The sequence below is a fragment of the Triticum urartu genome, unplaced genomic scaffold, assembly GCF_056163025.1.
Source record: "Triticum urartu cultivar PI428250 unplaced genomic scaffold, HENAU_Tu73 scaffold1, whole genome shotgun sequence".
Classification (NCBI taxonomy): domain Eukaryota; kingdom Viridiplantae; phylum Streptophyta; class Magnoliopsida; order Poales; family Poaceae; genus Triticum; species Triticum urartu.
The window spans coordinates 6,743,328-6,756,122 of record NW_028259461.1 but is presented as its reverse complement, the minus strand read 5'-3'; positions in this window follow the sequence as shown (position 1 = coordinate 6,756,122).

Genomic DNA, 12,795 nt, shown 5'->3' with positions numbered 1-12,795 from the left:
TTCCGCCAAATACACAAATAAAACCCAACCATACATGCCCACCAATTATATCTTCTAAATCATCTACACTAACAATCCACCCTTCTCCACCAAAAGGAGATTTTAGTAAATAACCAAATATAACACTGGGACTAAGGGTCAAATTGGTAATTTTTCTTACATCTCCCCCCCCAGGGGCCCAGGTATCATATACACCGCCAAAATAAAGAGCCTTGAGTACTAGAAGAAAAGCACCTAGACCTAACAAAATTAAGTGAATACCCAAAATTGTAGTCATTTTATTTCTATCTTTCCAGACATAACCAAAGAATGGAAAAGATTCCTCAAGAGTCTCGGGTCCCAGAAGCGCGTGATAAATGCCACCGAAGCCTAAGACTGCGGAGGAAATTAGGTGAAGTACGCCAGATACAAAGTACGGAAAAGTATCTAGAACTTCCCCCCCTGGCCCTACTCCCCAACCTAGAGTAGCTAAGTGTGGAAGTAAAATCAACCCTTGTTCATACATGGGCTTTTCTGGTACGAAATGGGCCACTTCAAATAGGTTCATTGCTCCGGCCCAGAATACGATTAATCCGGCATGAGCTACATGAGCTCCAAGCAGTTTACCGGACAAATTGATAAGTCTGGCATTCCCAGCCCACCAAGCAAAGCCGGTGGTTTCTTGGTCACGACCAGCTAAAACGAAAGTTCCATTAAAGAGCGTTTCCACGTGGTAGAACCTCCTCAGGGAATATAAGATTTTCATGAGGCTGATCCTGAGCTGCCATCCACGCACGAATACCCTCGTTTAAAAGAATATTTTTGGTGTAGAAAGTCTCAAATTCAGGATCTTCCGCTGCACGGATTTCCTGGGAAACAAAGTCATAGGCACGTAAGTTCAGAGCCAAGCCAACTACGCCAATAGCACTCATCCATAAACCGGTGACGGGTACAAATAGCATAAAGAAATGTAACCAACGTTTATTGGAAAAAGCAACACCAAAGATTTGGGACCAAAAGCGGTTAGCAGTGACCATTGAATAAGTTTCTTCAGCTTGAGTTGGGTTAAAAGCACGGAAGGTATTTGCACCATCACCGTCCTCAAATAGAGTGTTTTCTACGGTCGCTCCATGAATAGCGCATAGCAGAGCCGCACCTAATACTCCGGCAACTCCCATCATATGAAATGGGTTCAACGTCCAATTATGAAATCCTTGGAAGAAAAGGATGAATCGAAATATCGCTGCTACGCCAAAACTCGGCGCAAAGAACCAACCAGATTGCCCCAGTGGATAAATAAGGAATACAGAAACAAAAACAGCAATTGGACCAGAGAATGAGATTGCATTATAAGGCCGCAATTGAACAGACCGAGCAAGTTCAAATTGGCGTAACATGAAACCTATTAGTGCAAAAGCCCCGTGGAGAGCTACAAAAGTCCATAGACCGCCTAATTGACACCAACGAGTAAAATCTCCTTGTGCTTCGGGCCCCCATAGTAGCAACAAAGAGTGTGCTAAACTATTGGCAGGGGTAGAAACTGCTGCGGTTAAGAAATTACAACCTTCCAAATAGGAACTAGCCAATCCATGGGTATACCAAGAAGTTACAAAAGTTGTCCCTGTAAACCAACCCCCTAAAGCGAAATAAGCACAAGGAAAGAGCAATAGGCCAGACCATCCTACAAAAACGAAACGGTCCCTTCGTAACCAGTCATCCATAGTATCAAATAGATCATTTTCTTCTTTAGGAATTCTACCAAGGGCTATAGTCATAGTGATCCTCCTATTCAATTACTTCAACCATTTCCGAGCACCTCATATCACTTTCCAAGGCATATGATAGTTTTATTATCTGTGGACGATTTCTTTCTCGTTCAATGCCCTTTTTCAATGGTCTCGAAGAGAGAAATTTCCCATTTTTATCTATGGAGTCACAGTCACAACCGAGGTCGTGGTAAATCCATGAATTTGATTCGATTTGTTTTTCTTATACTATTTATTTGTTTTTCTTATACTATAGAAATAGAAATAAATTGTTTTTCTTATACTATAGAAAGAAATAAACCTTTGAATTCAGCATTATTCCAAGACTCCTATTTCAAAGTCTATCTTTTAAGGGAAAAATGCAAATAAAAGTAACCCTTCTTTTCCCATTCCCTCTCTATTGCATGGGTGGAAGAACTAAAATAATAGAGGATTCTGAAAAAAAAAAATGGACCTTCGAAATCCAATTTTATGTGTAGCGCAAAGGAGTTGCGATTTCTTCTTATTCCTATAGAACATCTAGTAACAAGAATATGAAATCGTAAATAGCGAAAAATTCTTGTCTTGCGCGGTCTAAGTCTAAGGAAATAAAAAAAATTCGCTTATACAATTTCATCTACATCGAATTTATATATCAGAATAGCGGATAGAGGCATCATTAAAGGAGTCAGGTCTACTTACTTTATGCTTCTTTCCAATTTTATGGTGGATTTGATAAGAACCCTTTTTGCTTTCTTGATAAATAATCGACAAAAAAAGCGTTTTTTTTATATAACCTGCTTGTTTTATTATAATTATAACAAGTCCTATATGGAAATGCCCGCTAAAGAGAAAATCTATTTGATTGTCTCTCGGCCAATATCGATTTTTAGAAAGAAAAAACAAGAATTTTCTTCTTTTTTTATTAACATTAAGAAAAAAGAATATAATTAAAATGGAATTGGCAATATAATTTTTATAGACTTTTGAAAGAAAAAAAAGGGGTTTTTTGCAACCGTTATTTCTTATTTCTTGCCTATATCATATCACGGAAACCTTTCGCTTTGGAACGTGGAGAGATGGCTGAGTGGACTAAAGCGGCGGATTGCTAATCCGTTGTACAATTTTTTTGTACCGAGGGTTCGAATCCCTCTCTTTCCGCTCCCTTGGATCATTTGGGACTTTCGAATTGGAAAGAATTCTGACCCCCGGATTTTCTCATAGATAAATGTACGAAACAAATCCAATAAGAAAAAAAAAAACTGAATTTTTACTCCTCGCGTCCAGGATTCCGTCCTGGGTCATTAGATAAGAATCCAAAGATAAAGAGTGAAACAAAGAATATCACTACTGTATAAACAAAAAGTTTGAGAGTAAGCATTACATAATCTCCAAGATTTTTTTTTAAGGAATAGATTACCAGTTTTTCCTTACCACACGGATCCACTAGGATGGTTTTTTTTTATACCTAAAAATGCAAAAAAGAATTCTTGAAAAAAATTGCAAGAATTCTTTTATAATAAGCACTCTTATCAATAGCAAAAATAGGGTTAGGTGGTTAGGTATTGTGTAGGTACCTTTAGGTACCTGCTCAACCTAGGTGCAGGGGAGTAGAAAGGCTGATCCAAATTTATTGCTGTAGCTACCCATTCAATGTAGAAGAATTTAAATTTTAGAATCGAAGGTTCATAATATAAAAATATAAAACTTCTCGGCTTTTACCCATTTTAAAATTTTTTTGGAATGAACACATCATTCAATTTGGCATACAGAGTACTAAAGATTTCATCGAAAACTTACAGCAGCTTGCCAAACAAAGGCTAATAGAAAAAAGAATAGAGGTATAACAGGCATAATATCCACGATTGGATTGAAAATAGCATAAGCTTCGGGTAATTTGGCAAAGAAAAAACTAGTAGGATAAAGAACAGAATTAAAACAGATACAGGTTAAACTAAGTATATTAGGCATAACAAGCATTTCATTCTTGTAGAGTAAATAATTGGATTTTTCTTGAGTTATTTTTTTAAGGGAAAGAAGGAAAAGGCAGATTCAAAATCTTTTTTCTTCGGACTTTCCCAAACACAAAATACCTCCTTGTATTCGCACTCTCAAATGAGAGTGGAATAAATTCGACTTTCATATAATATCTTAATAGAATTCCATGTAATGATCAATGCATTTTTTTGATTCTATATTATCCGCATGTGTAGAATACTAGCAAGAGAATATCCCTCCTTTTTTATGTAATTGAAATGGTATTGACGAATAACAAATAAACATACTAGTGTTTATTAGTGTCGCATAAAACCCGAAATGGGGCGTGGCCAAGTGGTAAGGCAGCGGGTTTTGGTCCCGTTACTCGGAGGTTCGAATCCTTCCGTCCCAGATTGTTTCTGATGAAACAAACGGTGAAATCATATAGTATTCCGTACGAGACAAAAGTTTATTAAAGAGAATAATGATATCTTATTCTTTCTCAGAAAACATAATAAAGTCTTAAGTCCAGTCAAATTGACTATCTTTATTTTCATGAAAAAATGGGATCTATCAAGCACATTCAGGATATGCCTCTACTATAAAATCACTTAGTCATATTTTTTTCTTCCTTTTGGTATTCGAGTTGAAGAAGTACGAGAATTCTATAACTACCAAAAACTTTCAATCTTTTCATTGGAATAGTTTATTTAGTTATTATAGTTAATTGTTTTTGGTACTGAAAAAATATATTACTACTAGAATTCTAATTCTAGTAATTAAATTAATTAAACTTTTTTGGAGGTTGATAGTTTATTTATTGAGGAAGAGTCAATCCTTCTTTTCTCACTTCAAGATTGATCATCTCGAGCCATCCGTTGAGGGTGGAAATTTAAGAATAAATAAGTTTTAAGCAAACTTGTTTAGTCGTCTTTTTCAAACTATGTTTCATTCATATGATAGAATTTTAATATGGGTTTAAATAAATTGGATCTTGGCGGAGGCTTCCCGGATAAATACTTACTTTCTTTTATCCATATTGCTCCATAGATAGCAAGTTTTAATTAGTATAAAAAAACTAAACCAATGACTATTCATGATTCCATCCATATTGGATCAATTCTCTATACCACTTTGCAATGAAAAGAGGAATGTTTGTTATGGTAAAACTTCGTTTAAAACGATGTGGTAGAAAGCAACGTGCGACTTGAAGGACATGATCGATTGTGGATTTTGCTATCCATCATTTTCCATAGTAATGAAAATGCTCTTGGCTCGACATAGCCTGTTCTATTCGTTCCGAACCAAATTTGCGCTGGGTTTAAGTAACATAGTACACGATGGAGCTCGAGAGGACAGAATTTTTTTTATCAAGGGAAAGAATCTAGGGTTAGTGAAAACTAATAAATTAGGCCAACTTTGTCAGTCTATCCTTAATATAGAAATAAATCGAAAGGTTAAAATAAGAAGAAAGTCCAATAAAAGTATATCAGAATCAATCCCTCTTATTAGATTTCTATAGAAGAGATAAATGCTTTATCGAAGGAAATAAGAAAAAAGGGTATGTTGCTACTCTTTTGAAAGAAAAAAATAGGAATTCCCGAAGTAATGTCTAAACCCAAGGATTTCACAAATCAAAGATAAAGGATTCCAGAACAAGTAAACACAATTTTCAATTGTCTCAACAACAGAGTTGGATTAGAATAAGGAATAAAAGTCAATTCGTTCGAAATGAGACAAAGAAAAGAGTTTAAAGACGACTCAAAAATTTTGGAAGGATTTTGCCTTCGAAGTTTGTCAGGCAAAATTAGCCCACTTGAGTCATGAGTATAAATGAAATTTGTTTTTTCTGTAAGGAAATTAATGCACGTCATAGTCTAATTTCTATTATTATCGACAGAAATTCGAATCATTTTCTCGAGCCGTATGAGGAGAAAACCTCATATACGTTTCTAGGGGGGGGCGTTGTTTATCTACATCTATCCCAATAAGCTGTCTATCGAATCGTTGCAATTGATGTTCGATCTCGAAGAGAAGGAAGAGATCTTCAAAAAGTAGGTTTTTATGATCCGATAAAGAATCAAACTTGTTTAAATGTTCCAGCTATTCTCTATTTCCTTGAAAAGGGTGCTCAACCAACAAGAACTGTTTATGATATTTTAAGGAAGGCAGAATTCTTTAAAGAAAAAGAAAGAACTTTGAGTTAATTGAAGAACTAAATGAATCAAAAAATAGGATAGGAGAAGATTATTAGTATTCCTAGTTGTCTAATTATTTAGACACAATTTACCTCTTTTTTAATCCTATTTGGATTTATATTATATCGTGCCAATCCAACATAAGCCCCTATTTTATTTACTTTTTCTATCTAATTTGTTTTCTTACCATTGTATTTCCATTGACAAAGGTCTATTGAACAAATAGAATTTGTAGATAGATGGGTCTCTTTATCCTCACTCCATATTCAATTTTTCCGCCTACACTTCGCTCAAATGATAAGGGTGTTCCTCTTGCATGTATTCTCATACAATATAATATATATTTTTTATAATATATATTTTTTGTTAATAAAAATCGCTAAAAATAAGGAGAATTTGGCCATCGTGATTAGGGTCGCTCTTTTTTTAACTTTACTTTAGTGGAATTTCACCGGACCTGTTCGTTTTGGCATTTGAGTGTTTTTCATGGTCGATAAAAAAAATCTTTTGATGTCTTGCTAGTTCAATGTTTTGACAGAAGCGCGCGGTGTAATTCCATTGATTTTTGGATTTCGATCGTATCTAAGATCCTTTTTTTATCTGGGTTGCTAACTCAATGGTAGAGTACTCGGCTTTTAAGTGCGACTATGATCTTTTACACATTTGGATGAAACAACAAATTCGTCCAGACTCTTGGTAGAGTCTAGAAGACCACGACTGATCCTCAAAGGTAATGAATGGAAAAAATAGCATGTCGTAATAAAATCAATCTTTTTTGAATGGAATCCAAATTACGATTTTCTGGGTCTAATGAATAAATGGATAGAGCCTGGCTCCAATTCTGGTAAAATAAAAAGCAACGAGCTGAACTTCCTAATTGGAATGATTCCCCGCTCTAATTAGACGTTAAAATAGATTAGTGCCGGATGCGGGGAAAGGTTGGGTTTTCCTATGAGTGGACCCTTTATTTTTTCTTTTTTTTTTTAGAAATCCTAATTATTCTTGATTATGGATTGAATAAGGGATGTTATGGATTGAATGTGTAAAAGAAGCAGTATATTGATAAAGAGGCTGTATTCCAAAGTCAAAAGAGCGATTGGCCTGCAAAAATAAAAAACTTGTTCTGTTCTTTTTTTTTAATTAGAACAAACATAAACTAATTGGGTAGAAAAGGAGCAGAAAAAGATCTGTGGATTAGACTCCCTTTCTTTCCAGGGTTTTGTATTAAAAATGCAACACCCTGTTCTGACCATATTGCACTATGTATCATCATTCGATAAACCGAGAAATGCTTCTTCTCTCTGATTCAAGTAGAAATACAAATGGAAAAATTCGAAGGGTATTCAGAAAAACATAAATCTCGTCAACAATACTTTGTCTACCCACTTCTCTTTCAGGAATATATTTATGCATTTGCCCACCATTATGGATTAAATGGTTCTGAACCTGTGGAAATAGTTGTTAGTTGTAATAACAAGAAATTTAGTTCACTACTTGTGAAACGTTTAATTATTCGAATGTATCAGCAGAATTTTTTGGATAACTCGGTTAATCATCCTAACCAAGATCGATTATTGGATTACAAAAATTATTTTTATTCTGAGTTTTTATTCTCAGATTCTATCTGAAGGGTTTGCGATCGTTGTGGAAATCCCATTCTCGCTACGGGAATTTTTTTGTCTGAAAGAAAAAGAAATACCAAAGTTTCAGAATTTACGCTCTATTCATTCAATATTTCCCTTTTTAGAAGACAAATTTTTGCATTTGGATTATCTATCACATATAGAAATACCCCTATCCTATCCATTTGGAAATCCTGGTTCAACTCCTTCAATACCGTATCCAAGATGTTCCATCTTTGCATTTATTGCGATTCTTTTCTCAACTATTATTCGAATTGGAATAGTTTTATTACTTCAATGAAATCCATTTTTTTTTTTCAAAAAGAAAATAAAAGACTATTTCAATTCCTATATAACTCTTATGTATCAGAATATGAATTTTTTTTGTTGTTTCTTCGTAAACAATCTTCTTGCTTACCATTAGCATCTTCTGGAACTTTTCTGGAACGAATCCACTTTTCTAGGAAGATGGAACATTTTGGGATAATGTACCCTGGTTTTTCTCGGAAAACCCTATGGTTCTTTATGGATCCTCTTATGCATTATGTTCGATATCAAGGGAAAGGCAATTCTTGCATCAAAAGGCACTTTTTTTTTTGAAGAAGAAAATGGAAATGCTACCTTATCAATTTCTGGCAATATTATTTCTGTTTTTGGACTCAGCCGCGAAGAATCCATATAAACCAATTAGCAAACTCTTGCTTCGATTTTATGGGGTACCTTTCAAGTGTACAAAAAAGTTCTTTGTTAGTAAGGAATCAAATGCTGGAGAATCATTTCTAATAGATACTCGAATGAAAAAATTCGATACCATAGTCCCCGCTACTCTCCTCATAGGATACTTATCAAAAGCTCAATTTTGTACTGGATCGGGGCATCCTATTAGTAAACCCATTTGGACAGATTTATCAGATTGGGATATTCTTGATCGATTTGGTCGGATATGTAGAAATCTTTTTCATTATCATAGTGGATCTTCGAAAAAACGGACTTTGTATCGACTAAAGTATATACTTCGACTTTCATGTGCTAGAACTTTAGCTCGTAAACATAAAAGCACGGTACGAACTTTTATGCAACGATTGGGTTCGGCATTTTTAGAAGAATTTTTTATGGAAGAAGAGCAAGTTTTTTCTTTGATGTTCACCAAAACAACTCTTTTTTCTTTCTGTGGATCACACACTGAGCGTATTTGGTATTTGGATATTATACGTATCAATGACCTGGTCAACCCTCTTAATTAATCATTAGACGAAATTAAGAAACAGGAAAGGGTTGATAAATGATCAAGAAAAAACTTTTCTATTTTTTCATTCTGAAATGTTCTTTTTATTATAATAAAGAGTAGGTGAATCAACTTACTAATTAAAAAAATTAGTAGAACTTCCTCTTTGGAATAGAAATTGGCTATTTCTACATAGGGAAAAGTCGTGTGCAATGAAAAATGCAAGCACGATTTGGGGAGGGATTTTTCTCTATTGTAACAAGGAAGAATTATCTACTCCATCCGACTAGTTCCGGGTTCGAGTCCCGGGCAACCCATATAGAAAAGACCCATCAAAGTTTTTCACTTTGACTCACTTCATTTACAAATACAAAATTATTGGTTTGGTTAATTTAGTTATATGGATAGCTAATCTTTGGGCTGACTTGGTTGACATTGGTATATAGTCTATGTTATACTGTTAAATAACAAGCCTTCTATTATCTATATTCTAGTTTAATACGTGTGCTTGGGAGTCCTTGCAATTTGAATAAACCAAGATCTTACCATGACTGCAATTTTAGAGAGACGCGAAAGTACAAGCCTGTGGGGGTCGCTTCTGCAACTGGATAACTAGCACTGAAAATCGTCTTTACATCGGATGGTTCGGTGTTTTGATGATCCCTACCTTATTGACCGCAACTTCTGTATTTATTATCGCCTTCATCGCTGCCCCTCCAGTAGATATTGATGGTATTCGTGAGCCTGTTTCTGGTTCTTTACTTTATGGAAACAATATTATCTCTGGTGCTATTATCCCTACTTCTGCGGCGATCGGATTGCACTTTTACCCAATTTGGGAAGCTGCATCTGTTGATGAGTGGTTATACAATGGTGGTCCTTATGAGCTAATTGTTCTACACTTCTTACTTGGTGTAGCTTGTTATATGGGTCGTGAGTGGGAACTTAGTTTCCGTCTGGGTATGCGTCCTTGGATTGCTGTTGCATATTCAGCTCCTGTTGCAGCTGCTACTGCTGTTTTCTTGATTTACCCTATTGGTCAAGGAAGCTTTTCTGATGGTATGCCTTTAGGAATCTCTGGTACTTTCAACTTTATGATTGTATTCCAGGCAGAGCACAACATCCTTATGCATCCATTCCACATGTTAGGTGTAGCTGGTGTATTCGGCGGTTCCCTATTCAGTGCTATGCATGGTTCCTTGGTAACCTCTAGTTTGATCAGGGAAACTACTGAAAATTGAATCCGCTAATGAGGGTTACAAATTTGGTCAAGAGGAAGAAACTTATAATATTGTGGCTTGCTCATGGTTATTTTGGCCGATTAATCTTCCAATATGCTAGTTTCAACAACTCTCGTTCTTTACACTTCTTCTTGGCTGCTTGGCCTGTAGTAGGAATCTGGTTTCACTGCTTTAGGTATTAGTACTATGGCTTTCAACCTAAATGGTTTCAATTTCAACCAATCTGTAGTTGATAGTCAAGGTCGCGTTATTAATACTTGGGCTGATATCATCAACCGTGCTAACCTTGGTATGGAAGTAATGCACGAAACGTAATGCTCACAACTTCCCTCTAGACTTAGCTGCTGTTGAAGTTCCATCTATTAATGGATAAGGTTTTTCTGCTAACATATAAGAATTTTTTGAAGACAGAAATACCCAATATCTTGTTCTAGCAAGATATTGGGTATTTCTGTCTTTATTTTGAATCTTTTTTTCTTCTTAATCTTTCTATTCAGAATTCAGTTAACGACGAGATTTAGTATCCTTTCTTGCATTTTCATAACTCGTGAAATGCCGAGTAGGCACGAATTCCCCCAATTTGCGACCTACCATAGGATTTGTTATGTAAATAGGTATATGTTCCTTTCCATTATGAATCGCGATTGTATGGCCAACCATTGTGGGTAGAATGCTAGATGCCCGGGACCACGTTACTATTGTTTCTTTCTCCTCCTTCATATTGACCTTTTCTATCTTTGCCAATAAATGATGAGCTACAAAAGGATTCGTTTTTTTTCGTGTCACAGCTGATTACTCCTTTTTTTCCTTTTTAAAGAGTGGCATTCTATGTCCAATATCTCGATCGAAGTACGGAGGTCAGAATAAATAGAATAATGATCAATGGAAAAAAGAAAAAAATCCTTTAGCTGGATAAGGGGCGGATGTAGCCAAGGTGGATCAAGGCAGTGGATTGTGAATCCACCATGCGCGGGTTCAATTCCCGTCGTTCGCCCATCGCATTATTGCAAATTCCAAAAATGCAATTTTCCATATTCCTAGTTACGTATTTACTTACGGCGACGAAGAATAAAACTATCGCTATATTTTTTCCTTTTCCTAGTTCTTCTTCCAAGCGCAGGATAACCCCAAGGGGTTGTGGGGTTTTTTTCTACCAATGGGAGCTTTCCCTTCACCGCCCCCATGGGGGTGGTCCACAGGGTTCATAACTACCCCTCTTACTACGGGGCGTTTACCTAGCCAACACTTAGATCCGGCTCTACCCAAACTTTTTTGGTTCACCCCAACATTACCCACTTGTCCGACTGTTGCTAAGCAGTTTTGGGATACTAAACGGACCTCCCCAGATGGTAATCTTAAAGTGGCCGATTTACCCTCTTTTGCAATGAGTTTTCGCTACAGCACCTGCTGCTCTAGCTAATTGCCCACCCCTTCCACGTGTGATTTCTATGTTATGCATGGCCGTGCCTAAGGGCATATCGGTTGAAGTAGATTCTTCTTTTCTCTCAAAAAACCCCTTCCCAAACTGTACAAGCTTCTTCCAAAGCATACGGCTTTCTAGATGTATATGACGATCTCTAGACAGATGGATCTTATATGAATCATATGATGAAGTACCACATGAGTGGATATATAGGAAAGGAATCCAAATCTGCCGAATCGCTCATGTTATGATCTTCTACATCCTAGGTCTCTGCGTTCCGTCATCTGGCTTATGTTCTTCATGTAGCATTCAGATCGAATGACTCTATGAAATTACGTCGATACTTCCACATATTATGGGTAACGTAGGAGACATCCCTATTTTCCCCCGGGGGTCTTAATTACCACTGCTTAGCTTTCAATTTGCCTCTGACCATCAAATTAAATGTGAATAACCCGTCCTCCTCTCTTTGAAACAAGGGGCGCTTCCGGTTCTGTGCGTGCTTCAAACAATTTTGTCTTCTCCATATTACCATATCTCTAGAGCCAATAATTTTCTATGAGGAACTACTGAACTCAATCACTTGCTGCCGTTACTCAACAGTTTTCTGTTGAGGTCTATCCCGTAGAGGTAGTCAAATTGGATCAGTGATCGATTTCTAGGTTTCGTCGTAAACCTAATTGGTTACTTCCAATTACGTAAATCAATAGTTCAAACCGCACTCAAAGGTAGGGCATTTCCCATTGATATAGGAACTTTTGTACCAGAAACAATAGTATCTCCAATTATAGCCCCTCTGGGATGTAAAATATATCTCTTCTCACCATCCCCATAGTGTATGAGACAAATGTATGCATTTCGATTAGGGTCGTATTCTATGGTTACGATTCTACCAGATATGTCTTTTTGATTCCGTCGAAAATCTATTTTACGGTATAGGCGCTTATGACCTCCCCCTCTATGCCTTGCGGTAATGATTCCTCTGGAATTACGACCTTTACCACAACGGTGCCGTCCATGGATCAAATTATTTCGTGGATTGGATTTCACTTGCCTGTCTACGGTTCCCTTGCGTGTGCTCGGGATAGGTGTTTTGTATAAATGTTTCGCGTATTATTAAGTATTCTCCTTTAGTTTTTTTCTCTATCTAGAAGTGGAATAGAATAACCCGGTTGAAGGGTAATGATCATACGTCTGTAATGCATTGTATGGCCCAGAATAGGTCCTATTCTTCTACCTTTTCCAGGTAGTCGATGGCTATTCACAGCTACCACCTTAACACCAAAGAAGAGTTCGACCCAATGCTTTATTTCTGTCTTAGTGAATCCCGATTCGACATTAAAAGTATATTGATTCTTTCCCAATAAACGAAGACTTTTTTCTGT